The 16,478-nt window shown below is 41.6% G+C and overlaps 1 protein-coding gene and 1 long non-coding RNA gene across 3 annotated transcripts in view; both read right to left on the reverse strand.

The window, feature by feature from the left end:
* LOC126960869 (uncharacterized) overlaps positions 1–16,478 on the reverse strand; it is a 289,975-nt gene that overhangs the window by 38,663 nt on the left and 234,834 nt on the right. The gene's annotated exons all lie outside the window — the stretch shown is intronic.
* The window catches only part of DPY19L4 (dpy-19 like 4), a 74,853-nt gene that overhangs the window by 36,520 nt on the left and 21,855 nt on the right, over positions 1–16,478 (reverse strand). The window lies entirely within an intron of this gene.

Below are 16,478 nucleotides of genomic sequence, written 5' to 3' on the forward strand. Positions count from 1 at the left end.
GTTTGGAACTCCTGACCTCATGATCCACCTGCCTCAGCCTCCCAAAGTGCTGGGATAACAGGCGTGAGCCACCGTACTTTCTTAAGTCATCTGCAGCCCTCTCTGTGATGCTTCAAAATAATATTTTGACCATTTTCTGTTTAGCACAATAGTTCAGTAGCTAAGCAAAACAAGACAAAAGAATTTCCTAGGAAGAAAGAGATAAAAACAGGGTAAAAAATAATTACACTTAAATATTTTTGTTCCTGTCAATATCTGTAATAATTAACTAATCACTATTATAAAAAATCAAGGATCTCCACTGCCCTATAATCCATTCAAGTATTTATCCCTTATATAAATATTTTACAGGATCAAAACTCTTCAATGAATTTATATTCTGCTTTTTAAACTTAAATGTATTCTGCATGTTTTCCTTTCTTCATACTTATTCTTTTTTGAAAAATATTTTATTGTAAAAGCAATATATGTTTGTTAAAGAAATATTAGAAAATGTATACTAACAAAAAGAAGAAAAATCTTAAAACACCTATAATCTCACCCATTCAGAGGCTAACATTGTTAAATCTTCTGCCATAGCTTAGTCAGTACAGTACGATGAGGAAAAGAAACACAAGGAATCAAGTTGCAAAGGAAAGTAAAACTGTGGGGGTTTTTTTTGCAGAAGATACTGTGTACATAGAAAACCCTAAAGAATCTTAAAAAGTCGGGCGCGGTGGTTCATGCCTGTAATTCCAGCATTTTGGGAGGCCGAGGTGGGCAGATCATGAGGTCAGGAGATCGAGACCATCCTGGCTAACGCAGTGAAACCCCGTCTCTACTAAAAATACAAAAAAATTAGCCGGGCACGGTGGCGGGCACCTGTAGTCCCTGCTACTCCAAAGGCTGAGGCAGGAGAATGGCGTGAACCCGGGAGGCCGAGCTTGCAGTGAGCCAAGATCACGCCACTGCACTCCAGCCCAGATGACGAGTGCGACTCCGTCTCAAAAAAAAAAAAAAAAAAAAAAAAACTAAAAAAAAATACCAAAACGAATAAATGAATTTAGCGAGGCTGTGGGCTATACGGTTTCTATTTTTTTTTTTTTTTTTTTTTGAGATGGAGTCTCACTCTGTCACCCAGGCTGGAGTGTAATGGCGTGATCTCGGCTCACTGCCACCTCTGCCTCCCGGGTTCAAGCGATTCTCCTGCCTCAGCCTCCTAAGTAGCTGGGACTACAGGTATGTGACACCACGCCCGGCTTATTTTTTTGTATTTTTAGTAGAGACGGGGTTTCACTGTGTTAGCCGGAATGGTCTCGATCTCCTGACCTCGTGATCCGCCCGCCTCCGCCTCCCAAAATCCTGGGACTACAGGCGTGAGCCACCGTGCTCGCCCTGTTTTTGCTGTTTTGAAATAGTTTCCCTCTTGTTGCCCAGGCTGGAGTCCAATGGTGCGATCTCGGCTCACTGCAACCTCCGCCTCCCAAGTTCAAGTGATTCTCCTGCCTCAGCCTCCCCAGTAGCTGGGATTACAGGCACGCACCACCACAATCAGCGAATTTTGTATTTTTTGTAGAGACAGGGTTTCACCATGTTGGTCAGGTTGGTCTCAAACTCCTGACCTTAGGTGATCCACCCACCTTGGCCTCTCAAAGTGCTGGGATTACAAGCATGAGCCACCACACCCAGCCAGCTGTGGGATATAAGGTTAATAGACACAAATCAATTGTTTTTCTATAAACTATCAATGAACATTAAAATTAGTTTTTTTGTTTTTTTGTTTTTTGAGACGGAGTTTCGCTCTTATTGCCCAGGCTGGAGTGCAATGGCGCAATCTTGGCTCACCACAACCTCTGCCTCCGGGTTCAAGCGAGTCTCCTGCCTTAGCCTCCCAAGTAGTTGGCATTACAGGCATGCACCACCACGCCCAGCTAATTTTGTATTTTTAGTAGAGACAGAGTTTCTCCATATGGGTCAGGCTGGTCTCAAACTCCCAAACTCTGGTGATCCGCCCACCTCGGCCTCCCAAAGTGTTGGGATTACAGGCATGAGCCACTGCGCCCAGCCTAAAATTACCATTGATAACAACATCAAAAAGATAAAATCTCTATGAATGAATCTTTAAAAAGATGGGTAAGATCTCTACACTAAAAACAAGAAAATTGGGCTGGGTGCAGTGGCTCACACCTGACACTTTGGGAGGCACAGACAGACGACTGCTTGAGCCCAGGAGTTCAAGACCAGCCTGGTCAACATGGCAAAATCCCATCTCTACCAAAAATATAAAAATTAGCTGGGTGTGGCTTCCATGGTCCCAGTTATATGGTAGAGTGAAGCAGGAAGATCGCTTGAACCCAGGTCGAGGCTGCAGTGAGCCAAGATTGTGCCACTGCACTCCCACTCCAGCCTGGACGACAGAGAGAGACTCTGTCTCAAAAAAAGAAAAAAAGAAAAAGGAAGAAAACCCACAAAAATGCTGAGAGAAAGAAACCCTAAATAAATGAAGTGATATGTCAGATGTATCACGTTTTATATACCACAGAATGGAAGACTCAATATTGTTAACATGTCCGTTCTCCCCAGTTGAACTGATGGATCCATGACATCTTTATCAAAATCTGAGCAAGCTTTTAAAAAGGAAATTTAAAAGCTGATTCTAAAATTTATATGGAAGTACTAAGGATCTACAATAGCCAAAATAATCTGGACAAAGGAGAACACATTTAGAGGGTTAAACAATCTAATTTTGACTTATAAAAAGGCAACAGTTATCAATACAGTATGGTATTGGAATTAGAATATACAAATCAATAGGACAAAAAAGACCAGTCTAGAAATAAACCCACACATACATAGTTCATTTTTACTCAAAGTGCTAAGTCAAAACACTAGTAAAAAGAAAGTCTTTTTAAAAATCATGCTGTAACAACTGGACAACTATACGAAAAAGAAAATCTCAACCATTATCTCACATTGTACATAAAAATTAATTGAAATAGATCATATACCTAAACCTAAAAACCGAAACCATAACGTTTCTTGATGAAAACATAGGAAAACATTACAGTATATTTCCAGTGAAGAAAGATTTATTGAGGCTGGGCATGGTGGCTCACTCATGCCTGTAATCCCAGCACTTTGGGAGGCTGAAGTGAAAGGATCACTTGAGCCTAGGAGTTTGAGACCAGCCTAGGCAACATAATGAGACCACGCCTCTACAAAAAATAGAAAAATTAGCAAGGCACGGTGGCACATGCATGTAGTCCCAGCTACTTGGAAGGCTGAGGTGACAGGATCCATTGAGCCTGGGAGGTCAAGATTGCAGTGAGCCAAGACCACACCACTGCACTCCAGCCTGTCTCAAAAAGAAAGAAAGAAAGAAAGAAAAAGACAAAGAAAAAAAAAAAAAGATTTCTTGGACAGGATACTATAAGTACTAATCTTAAAAGAAAGCAAGCCACAGCCTATGAAAAAATATTCACAGTACACATATGAGACCAAAGACTGTTATCTACAATAACAAAGAACTCTGACAAATAAACAATTAAAAGACAAATCTAAGCTTTTTTTTTTTTTTTTTTTTTTTTTTTTTTTGAGACCGAGTCTCACTCTGTCACCCAGGCTGGAGTGCAGTGACACAATCTCGGCTCACTGCAACCTCCGCCTCCCAGGTTCAAGCCATTCTCCTGCCTCAGCCTCCTGAGTAGCTGGGACTACAGGCGCGTGCCACCCTGTCCAGCTAATTTTTGTATTTTTAGTAGAGGGGGGGTTTCCCCATGTTGGCCAGGATGGTCTCCTAGATCTCTTAATTTCATGATCTTCCTGCTTCAGCCTCCCAAAGTGCTGGGATTACAGGTGTGAGACCCTGCGCCTGGCAGTCTAAGCTTTTAAAATGGGCAAAATACTTAGACATTTCACAAAATACATGAATGACCAACAAACACATGAAAAGGTACCCAATATCATTAATCATCAGGGAAATACAAGAATATAGACCACATGGAACTCTCACACAATTTTGACAGAAAAATAGAATGGTACCATCACTTTAGAAAACAGTTTGGCAGTATCTTAAAAGTTAAATATACACCTGCCATACGACCTAGCAATTCTACCCAAAAGAAATGAAAGCATATGTCCACACAAAACTGGAAACTACCCAAATGTCCATCAGTATCTGAATAAATGAATTATGATATATTCATACTATGTAATAGAACTTAGTGATAAAAAAGAATGAACTATTAATATAGCCAACATACATGAATACCAAAATAACACTGAGTAAAAAAAGCTGGAGCCCCACCACCAAAAAGCATGTGCTGTATGACTCCATTAATATATAATTCTAGAAAACACCATCTATAGAGACTGAAAGCAAATCATGCTGGGCATGCTCACTCATGCCTGTAATCACAGCACTTTGGGAGGCTGAGGCATGCAAATTGTTTGAGCCCAGGAGTTTGAGATCAGCCTGGGCAACATGGTGAAACCCCATCTCCACTAAAAATGCAAAAATCAGCTGGCCGTGGTGGTGCACACCTGTAATCCCAGCTACTTGGGAGGCTGAGGCAGGAATTGCTTGAACCCAGGAGGCAGAGGCTGCAGCAAGCCGAGATCGTGCCACTGCACTCCAGCTTAGGCGACAGAGTGAGACTCAGTCTCAAAAAATAAAAAAAAGAAAAAAAAAAGAAAGCAGACACAGGTTTCCTGGGGACAGCAGCATAGTAGTGGTGGTTGGGTAAGAAAAGAGGGAGGTATTAGAAAGGAAATTTTGGAGACTGGGCATAGTGGCTCACACCTGTAATCCCAACACTTTGGGAGGCTGAAGTGGGCAGATCACTTGAGGTCAGGGGTTTGAGACCAGCCTGGCCAACATGGTGAAACCCATCCTCTACTCAAAATATAAAAATTAGCCAGGCATGGTGGCACATGTCTATAACCCCAGCTACTCAGGAGGCTGAGGCAGGAGAACTGCTGGAACCTGGGAGATGGAGGTTGCAGTGAGCCTAGACTGCACCACTGCACTCCAGCCTGGGTGAGAGTGAGATCCTGTCTCAAAAAAAAAAAAAAAAAAAAAAAGGAAACTTTGGGTAGTGATGGATATGTTCATTATACTGATTGTGTTGATGATTTTGTGGGTATATTTAAATGCCTAAATTGATCAAATTGGATACTTTAAGTATGTCTGGTTCATTCTATGTCAATTATACCTCAATAAAGCTGTTAAAAAGCATTAAAATACTTATTCACATATACATTCATAGAAGATAGGTTTGCATATATTTATACACACACCCACACACAGATACACATACATATGCAAAAACAGGATCACATGTGACAGTCAAATGAAACAAAAGCTGCAAGGAAGTTAGCAGTGCCTAGAACCTAGTAAACATTCAGTATTACAGTAAATCTTAGCTCTTTCCTAATTCTCTAACAAACTATTTTTTACTTAACAATATATTATGAACATCTTTCCAAGATATCCATGTCAATAAACATACTTCAAGAACATTTAATGACCATGACACACCATTGTATAGTATAGATCTACTATAAATTTCCTATTGTTATACACTTTGTTTCCAACTTTGTCTATTACAAATAATTTTTAAAAACATGAATCAGGCCAGGCACAGTGACTATGGGAGGCCAAGGCAGGTGGATCACTTGAGGCCAGGAGTCCAAGACCGGCCTGGCCAACATGACAAAACTCCATCTCTACTAAAAATACAAAAATTAGCTGGCTGTAGTAGTGCACACCTGTAGTCCCAGCTACTCAAGAGGCTGAGGCACGAGAATCACTTGAACCCACTAGGCGGAGGCTGCAGTGAGCTGAGATTGCACCACTGCACTACAGCCTGGGTGATAGAGCAAGACTTGGTCAAAAACAAAAAAACAAAAAACATGAACCAGTATTTTTATATAGTAATTATTGATTCCATTGTTTTTATTTATTTATTTATTTATTATTATTATTATACTTTAAGTTCTAGGGTACATGTGCATAACGTGCAGGTTTGTTACATATGTATACTTGTGCCATGTTGCTGTGCTGCACCCATCAACTCGTCAGCACCCATCAACTCATCATTTACATCAGGTATAACTCCCAATGCAATCCCTCCCCCCTCCTCCCGATTTCATTGTATAAGCTCATTAATCCATCTAAAATTTATCTTAATATGTGTGCAATAAGCATTTATTTTCCAGATTTAGTTGTCCCAATACCTTTTAATGAATATCATGTCTTCTGTAGGGAATAGAGAAGTTCTTCAAAGTTTCTTAATCCATAAAGGGTTTATCATTCCTTGGTTAAATGTTTGTATATGTATATTCCGAGGCTGCTCCAACTTGTTCTGGTAGGTTGAGATAAGGCTAAATGAGTCCGGAATTAGGGTGCTTGCCATTGCTTTTTTGGAAACCCCTCTGACCTCTTATCACTAACTTCCTCTTTTCTTTGTCTTCTTTCCCTTCTCCCTATTTAGGAAAGTTCTGAATTATTAGCCAATAGAGTTAAGTTTAGAGTGTGAGGTCCCATCCCAGCCAATGGGAATGGGACACAGCTCTAGGGAATTGCATCAGGATGTAAAGGTTATAAATGTCCTCGACTCCTTTGTTCAGCGTGCTCTCGTGGTTGGACTGCTGACGAGTACACCCTTTTCGCAGAAAGTAAACTAGTCTTGCTGAGGGATCCTCCGTCTTGGTGTTGATTTCTTTGCAATATCAAACTCCCATGCCCAACATCTTCTAAAGCAGCAGCCCCCAATGTTTTTGGCACCAGGGACTGGTTTTGTGGAAGACAATCCATGGATGCGGGGTGATATGGTTTGGCTATTTTCCCACCCAAATCTCATCTTGAATGTAGCTCCCACAGTTCCCAAGTGTTGTGAGAGGGAGTTGGTGGGAGGTAACTGAATCATGGGGGCAAGTCTTTCCCATGCTATCCTCATGATAGTGAATAAGTCTCACAAAATCTGATGGTTTTATAAAGAGGAGTTTCTCTGCATAAGCTCTCTTCTCTTGTCTGCTACCACGTGAGATGTGCCTTTCACCTTCTGCCATGATTGTGAGGCCTCTCCAGCCACATGGAACTGAGTCCATTAAACCTTTTTCTTTTGTAAATTTCCCAGTCTTGGGTATTTCTTTACCAGCAGTGTGAAAACAGACTAATACAGGGGGGCTGGGGGGGATGGTTTGGGGATGAAGTTGTTCCACTTCAGATCATCAGGCATTAGATTCTCATAAGGAGCACACAACCTAGATTCCTCACATGCACAGTTCACAATAGGGTTCGTGCTCCTATGAGAATATAATGCCTCTGCTGATCTGACAGGAGGCGGAGCTCAGGTGGTAATGCAAGCAATGGGGAGTGGCAGTAAATACAGATAAGTCTTCAGTTGTCATCATCATCATTATCATCATCATCATCATCGTCACTGCTGCTGCTGCTGCTGCCACTCACCTCCTGCTGTGAGGCCAGGTTCCTAACAGGCCACTGATGGGTACTGGTCTGTGGCTTGGGAGTTGGGAATCCCTGTTCTAAAGATCACCTATTTTCATATATATTATCCCTAAAATTTTTTTTGAAAGTTAACTTTCTAAAAGACAAACAAGAAATTCATATACCATAAGGTAGGAGGTGGGACAGAAGGACCCCAGCAACCACTCCATCAGCCCAGCACCAGGAAGCTGAACTCAGTAGTTCCCTTCCCAAAGGTTTACCTAACCATGTATTAGTGCAGTCAAATCTTTAAAACTCTGCACCAGAAACACAAAGTAAGTGTCTGGAATACAGAAGGGAGAATCCTTCTCCAGTGTCTGCTGCACAAACTGAGTAGGATCTCTGACAGCCATTCCACCCACAAGTGACATCCTGGACAAGCCTCCCCTTTACCACCTCCCTCGACACCTATGCTACTCACTCTTTTCCCGTCACAGTGCGTGGTGGGAGTAAGAACCAGAAGGCTAACAGTAGGAGGTGACAAAATCAAGTAAGACCTACTTCTTTCCTGCAGTGGCAGAGTCTGGCAGATTGTAGCACAAACTAACAGCTCAAAACAGTAATTAGATCAATTTTGGAGTCCACAGACCTACTGATACATTCACAGAGATCTGCAACTTCTCTTTGAGTTTAATTTCATGTTTTCATTTTAATGATGTTTAGAAACATCGCAGAATAAACACTATGCATCACATGGATGACCCCCATGGAACTCACTATTGCCAAAGGACTTCAGTGCTCACTTTTGTGTGGTGTTAACATCTAGTTGGCAATGCGGTACCACTTTAATTGGTTTGAGCTAATCAGAAAAAAATGACATAGTCTTAATAATAAATGATACATTGCCAAATAAAAACAAAACAATCACCCAGGCACAGTGGCTCATGTCTGTAATCCCAACACTTTGGGAGGCTGAGGTAGGCAGATTGCTTGAGCCCAGGAGTTCGAGACCAGCCTGGGCAACATGGTGAGACTCCACCTTTACTAAAAAAAGCAGGGTGTGGTGGTGTACACCTGTCATCCCAGCTACTAGGGAAGCTGAGGTAGGAGGATCATCTGAGTCTAGGGAGGTTGATGCTGCAGTGAGCTGTGATCACATCACTGCACTTAAGCCTGGGTGATGGGAGTGAGACCCTGTCTCAAAAAACCCGAAACAACAGCAACAAAAACACCAATGTTTTGATCACTATGGTAGAAAAAATAAAATTGTTTGTAGTAGACTAAACAGAGCCAAAATCATGAGAACTGAGTCATTCACAGCACCCAGTTGTACAGGTGTGTTACAGTTGCAAGAACCTGCTGACCTTGACTCTAAAGAGAAGAAAGAAGACAAACAAACGAACCTGTTGCTGCACTGGTACCACATTTACACTGAGGGTGTGCAATTTGGTTTCAGTAAAATATCACTTTTACATAAATTAGTATTTTCAAGTAATATTTTACTGGTTATTATTTTATTGGTAAATTAGTTTCGATTTTATAGTGCATTTAAGTATAAGGAGCTTTACCTAGTTTATGTTTTATATTTAGGTAGCCTTATAATTCAAATTACTTAAGTCAATGCATGAATCCATGAGAGTAACTTAAGTTTTAAATATTTATAACTGAAGTTTGAGAAACATGGAGTTAGATGACATATGTCTAAGTTTGGCATGTCAATGTATAATATGTGAAAGCTGAAAACCACCTATACAATGTCAATATAATGGCTGCACATTCCCTTGTACTAATGTATCACAATTAACCTAACCATTCTCCTCTGATTTTTTTATATTATTACAAATGACTATATTACTATTATAAATTATAACTGTATTGTTTTTTAAATTATTACAAATAGGCTGGGCACAGTGGCTCATGCCTGTAATCCCAGCACTTTGGGAGGCCAAGGCAGGTGGATCACCTGAGGTCAGGAGTTCGAGATCAGCCTGGCCAACATGGTGAAACCCTGTCTCTACTAAAAATACAAAAATTAGCTGGGCATGGTAGTGGGTGCCTGTAACCCCAGCTACTCAGGAGGCTGAAGCAGGAGAATGACTTGAACCCAGGAGGCGGACATTGCAGTGAGCCGAGATTGCGCCCCTGCACTTTAGCCTGGGCAACAGAGCCAGACTCCATCTAAAAAAAAAAAAAAATGGCCAGGCACGGTGGCTCACACCTGTAATCCCAGCACTTTGGGACGCTGAGGCAGGCACATCACCTGAGGTCCGGAGTTCGAGACCAGCCTGACCAACATGGAGGAACTCTGTCTCTACTAAAAACACATAATTAGGTGGGCGTGGTGGTGCATGCCTGTAGTCCCAGCTACTCAGAAGGCTGAGGCAGGAGAATCACTTGAACCTGGGAGGCGGAGGTTGCGGTGAGCTGAGATTGTGTCACTGCACTCTAGCCTGGGAAACAAGAGTGAAATTCCGTCTCAAAAAAAAAAAAAATTGTTACAAACAGTACTACAATACATAAATCGAAGTAACAAACTCTTTCCTTCCTTTTGAATTACTTCCTTGGAATAAAACAGAATTCCTGGGAGAAACTGCTCCCTAAAATTGAAAAAACGTATACCTCTACCAGCAGCCTGAGTATACCAACATCATCGCAACAGAATCAGTATCATGTGTTCCATTATTGTCTGCCAATTATATCTATATATATACTATATATAATACCTACATATGATATATATGTTATATAAGATATATATCTATATACCATATCAATTATTTATATATCTATATGTCAATTATATCTACATATCATATATACATATGACATGTACATTTCCTTGTACCTTATTCCTTTATTGTTACCGTTGTACAACTGTACAGTGTTACAATGTACAGTTCCTTTTTTGCCAAAGATTAAATACAGACTTTTAATCAAATATATTTTCAGCGCTCCTCAAATATAAAGATGTTCCCCCTGAAAGTGAAACCCAGGTATGTATTTGTATATGAGAAGATCATCTACATTTCCACATTGCTTGTATGTGGAGCCTGGACTCTGTTAGTCCATTTTGGTGGCAAGTCTTCAAAGGGAGTCATTCACCTCTGATTTTTCCCCCTACTACTATCTGTACAATGCCATTTCCTGAAATCTCTTTAAATTTTCTAGTATACCTACACCTTTTAGTTTGAACAAACAGGAACTATTTTATAACCCTGCTTTCCCCTTCCAGTGTTAAGGAACAAGTAACATAAAATACCATTAAGAACACGAATAATCATAATGTAACGGAATGGCGCCGGGTGCGGTGGCTCAAGCCTGTAATCCCAGCACTTTGGGAGGCCGAGACGGGCAGATCCCGAGGTGAGGAGATCGAAACCATCCTGGCTAACATGGTGAAACCCCGTCTCCACTAAAAAATACAAAAAACTAGCCGGGCGAGGTGGCGGGCACCTGTAGTCCCAGCTACTTGGGAGGCTGAGGCAGGAGAATGGCGTAAACCCGGGAGGCGGAGCTTGCAGTGAGCCGAGATCCGGCCACTGCACTCCAGCCTGGGCGACAGAGCGAGACTCCGTCTCAACAAAATAAATAAATAAATAAATAATGGAATGACTTTAGTATCTTTTTTATACTTTTCTAAGAAGTCATACATAAATATAAGCTATAAAGCTGACAAATAAAGAGACAGCATATTCTTTCATGGCATTAGAATGTATTTTGCAGTATAAGATACATACCAATAAAATATAAACGAAAAGCAAACAAACACATTTTTTAAAACTTAGCTATTAAGAACATTTCAATTGTCAAAAGACACATTTCAGTAGAATATACCAGGTCAATTTTTCTATTTAACTTCTACTCCAGCAATACAGCATACATCAATGACATCAAATAAGGCAGTCAGACTTCTGTTTATTTCTTACAATTCTCACTAAGATCTCTAAAGAGAGTCTTATTCTTTTGTTTAAGTGGCATAAGAGAGTCTTACTCTTTAAGACCATTATGTTTACATGAGAAAGTATCTTTTCCTCTTCAAATATGAAGACAGATGTAGGGATTAAACGAAATTAATAGCAAGGTTAATTGAATGTGGTAGCCAGCCTCCAAGACGATCCCAATGATTCCTGCCTCCTAGTATTAATACCCTGTGTTGTCACCTCCCACACTGTACCAGGGGTCTGCGTGACTAACAAAATATGGCAGAGTGATGTTATATCATTTCTAAGATGAGGTTATAACAGATACCTGGCTTCCATTGTGGCACACTCTCATACTCTCTTGGATCATTCACTCTAAGGGAGACCAGCTGCCAAGTTGCATGCTGCCCTATGGAGAGGCCCATATGTAAGAAATTAAGGCCTCCCTGGCCAAAAGCCAGTACGGTACTGGGCCTCTGATAAATGGCCATGAGTGAGCTTGGAAGCAGATGCTTCAGCCCAGCCAGGCCTTCAGACCACACAGTACAAGCCAACATCATAACCGAAATCTCATGAGAGACCCTGAGCTAGAACCACCGATCTAAACCTCTTGGGATTCCTGACCTACAGAAATATGTGAGATGTTTGTTGTTTTAAGCTGTTAAATTTCGGGTGATCTGTTATGCAGCAATAACTAATACATCACACAATCAAAAAAGCAATCCTTTTATTTTTATTTATTTTGAAACAGACTCACTCTGTCACTCTGGCTGGAGTGCAGTGGCGTGATCTCAGCTCACTGCAGCCTCTGCCTCTCAAGTTAAAGCACTTCTCCTGCCTCAGACTCCGGAGTAGCTGGGACTACAAGCACCCGCCACCACATCTGGCTAATTTTTGTATTTTTAGTGGGGATAGGGTTTCACCTTGTTGGTAAGGCTGGTCTTGAACTCCCAGCCTCAAGTGATCCATCCGCCTCAACCTCCCTAAGTGCTGGGATTACAGGCATGAGCCACTGCACCCAGACAAGAAAGCAATCCTTTTAGAAAGTCTGTATTTTTTTATTTTATTTTTTATTTTTTAATTATTTATTTTTCTTGAGACAGAGTCTTGCTCTGTCACCCAAGTTGGAGCGCAGTGGCATGATCTCGGCTCACTGCAAGCTCCGCCTCCCGGGTTCACGCTATTCTCCTGCCTCAGCCTCCCGAGTAGCTGGGACTACAGGCATATGTCACCATGCCTGGCTAATTTTTTGTATTTTTAGTAGAGACGGGGTTTCACCATGTTAGCTAGGATGGTCTTGATCTCCTGACCTTGTGATCCACCCGTCTTGGCCTCCCAAAGTGCTGGGATTACAGGCGTGAGCCACCGCGCCCAGCTAGAAAGTCTGTATTTTAAATAATACAATAATCATTTGTGTTAAATACCACTTCATTCATTCATTTAGTTTTGAGACAGGGTCTCTCTCTGTCACACAGGCTGAAGTGTAGTGGCACAGTCAATAGCTCACTGCAGCCTCAGGTTTAAGTGATCCTACTGCCTCAGCTTCCCAAGCAGCTGGGATTGCAGGCAAACACCACCAAGCCTGGCTATTTTTTTTTTGTAAGAGATGATGAGGTCTCACTATGTTGCCCAGACCGGTCTCAAACTTCAGGTCTCATGTGATCCTCCTACCTGGGCCTCCCAAAGTGCTAGAATTATAGATGTGAGCCACTGCACCTGGCCCCACTTCACTTTAAAATACAAGAATTGGCCAGGCAGAGTGGCTCACATCTGTAATCCCGGCACTTTGGGAGGCTGAGGCGGGTGGATCACTTGAGGTCAGGAGTTCAAGACCAGCCTGGCCAACACGGCAAAACCCCATCTCTACTAAAAATACAAAAATTAGCTGGGCGTGGTGGCGGGCACCTGTAATCCCAGCTACTCAGGAGGCTGAGTCAGGAGAGTCGCTTGAACCTAGAGGGCAGAGGTTGCAGTGAGCTGAGATCGTGCCACTGCACTCCAGCCTGGGCGACAAGAGCAAGAATCCATCTCAAAACGTAACTAAATAAAATAAAATAAAAGACTTTTGGTGGGGCATGGTGGCTCATGCCTGTAATCTCAGCACTTTGGGAAGCCAAGGTGGGCGGATCACCTGAGGTCAGGAGTTTGAGACCAGCCTGGGAAACATGGTGAAACCGCGACTTTACCAAAAAAAATAAAAATTAGTCAGGCATTAGCTGGGCGCGGTGGCTCACGGCTGTAATCCCAGCACTTTGGGAGGCCAAGGTGGCGGATCAGTTGAGGTCAGAAGTTCAAGAACAGCCTGGCCAATATGGTGAAACCCCATCTCTACTAAAAATACAAAAAAATTAGCCGGGTATTGCGGTATGTGCCTGCAATCCCAGCTACTTGGGAGGCTGAGGCAGGAGAATTGCTTGAACCTGGGAGGCGGAGGTTGCAGTGAGCCGAGATGGCGCCACTACACTCCAGCCTGGGCAACAGAAAGACTCCATCTCAAAAAAAAAAATAAAAATTAGCCAGGCATGGTGGCATGTGCCTGTAGTCCCAGCTACTGGGGAGGCTGAAGTGGGAGAATCACTGCATCCATAAGCCAGAGGGTGCAGTGAGCCGCGATCGTGCCATTGTACTCCAAGCCTGAGCAACAGAGTGAGACTCTGTCTCAAAATAAAAGTAAAAACATGAATAAATAAAATATAGGCTCTGTCTCAAAATAAAAGTAAAAAAATAAAATAAAATATAAGACTTTCTTTTTTTTTTTGAGACGGAGTCTTGCTCTGTCACCCAGGCTGGAGTGCGTGGCGAGATCTTGGCTTGCTGCAAGCTCTGTCTCCCAGGTTCACGCCATTCCCTTGCCTCAGCCTCCTGAGTAGCTGGGACTACAGGTACCCACCACCACACCCGGCTAATTTTTTGTATTTTTAGTAGAGATGGGGTTTCACCGTGTTAGCCAGAATGGTCTCAATTTCCTGACCTCGTGATCCGCCCACCTTGGCCTCCCAAAGTGCTGGGATTACAAGTAAGAGCCACTGCGCCCAGCCATAAAATATAAGACTTTCTAAACCTAATCTATGAGTATTATTATAACTTTTTTCTAAAAATAAATCCTAATAGAATTTTAGAAAAGTACACAGCAACTCAAAATGTCCTCTAACAGGCACTTTCTGACATAACAAAAAATCATCTTGTCCTCCTACTTGCCAGACTGGATTTTCTATACTAAAAGGAACCAAAGCTCCAATGAGAAATGGCTGTTTACAAATCTTCTGCAGCAAAACTGCAAACCTACTCACCTTGTTGAGCCAGAAAACAAGAAAGCTTTCAAAGATTAACTAAGTTGTGTAAAAAGAACTCAGGAGCCAGCCTGAAAGGTACTCCTATTAACCAAGGTTGTGACAATTTGAGCAACAGAAGAACATTGATCATAATGGACTGAATCAATGAAATGAATTAAAATGAATCACTGAATCAATAAAAATTCATAAGTACAGAAAGATGCTTAGAAAAGAGAACACCAGAATCAAAGGTTTTTGTCACTATCTGGGAAAGCTATTAAATTAATCTCTTATTTAGAACTTGGTAAATTGAAATTAAGCATTTGTCCTCACTTTCTAACAGTGACTAAATTTGAAGGTAACTGGCCGGGCGCGGCAGCTCACGCTTGTAATCCCAGCACTTTGGGAGGCCGAGGCGGGTGGATCACGAGGTCAGGAGATTGAGACCACGGTGAAACCTCATCTCTACTAAAAATACAAAAAATTAGCTGGGCGTGGTGGCGGCACCTGTAGTCCCAGCTATTCAGGAGGCTGAGGCAGGAGAATCGCGTGAACCCGGGAGGCGGAGCTTGCAGTGAGCCAAGATCGCACCACTGCACTCCAGCCTGGGCTACAGAGTGAGACTTCGTCTCAAAGGGAAAAAAAAATTTTTTTAAAGTAACCAAAAAGCCCTGGTTAATGAAGAAAAATTCTACTTTTGAAGAATGAAGAATGTAGCTAATGAAAATAGAAAAATATAATTTTATAAACCCTAATAAAATTATTACTTTAAGGCAAAGGTTATAAACTGGTGTTACAACTATTAGGTAAATGCTTAATGGCAAAAAGGACATTCATTTGGTGCTAAAAACACCACACAGATTATTCTCCAGTTATTAGAGAAAAACATAACTATTCAATGGAGAGATCAGACTGCCATTCCCCCAAACCAGCAGTCAGTCTCAGCTTCACTAGGGGTTGATCAATTAAATATAACTTCTACTGTCATAGAACATGAAAAATATATAATCTAGCATATATTTCAACCAGAACTGTTTATTTTGAACCCATCAAGCCTTTACATATAATTTCCAGATGACAGAAACACAGGAGATAAAGGTAAAAGCTAAATGACACCACAGGATGCAACAAGACTTAGTCTCTTCAACATAAATTGGGGGACTATGTTAGATTTAGAGTATCAAGGAACAGAACAACCAGATGCACTATGGAGTCCTGGATTAAATCCTGATTTGCATAAATCAGGTATATAGAGTATTTCAGGGTCAACCAGGGAAACTGTAATAAGGTCGGGTATTAGATAAGATAAAATATTACTGAAATGTAAAGGCAATGACAGTTGAACAGAGAAAGCAGCATTAAAAAAAAAAAAGTATTGCAGCCAGGCGCAGTGGCTCACACCGGTAATCCCAGCACTCTGGGAGGCCAAGGCGGGTGGATCACGAGGTCAGGAGATCGAGACCATCCTGGCCAAGATAGTGAAACCCCATCTCTACTAAAAATACAAAAAAATTAGCCAGGCTTGGTGGCGGGCGCCTGTAGTCCCAGCTACTCCGGAGGCTGAGGCAGGAGAATGGCGGGAACCCAGGAGGTGGAGCTTGCAGTGAGCTGAGATCATGCCACTGCACTCCAGCCTGGGTGACAGAGCAAGACTCCATCTCAAAAAAACAAAACAAAACAAAAAAAACAGTATTTTTTTTTTTTTGGTAAATTACTGATTTTAGTAAAAAATACATATACAAATACATAGATGAATATACACACACATTCACCTAGAAGAAGACCCAAAATTCAGATTCTAAGGATTAGGATGAATTAAAAAAAAGAAAAAGATCCAAAAGAATATGCTGGTATATT

Source organism: Macaca thibetana, chromosome 8 (genome assembly GCF_024542745.1).
Source record: "Macaca thibetana thibetana isolate TM-01 chromosome 8, ASM2454274v1, whole genome shotgun sequence".
NCBI lineage: Eukaryota > Metazoa > Chordata > Mammalia > Primates > Cercopithecidae > Macaca > Macaca thibetana.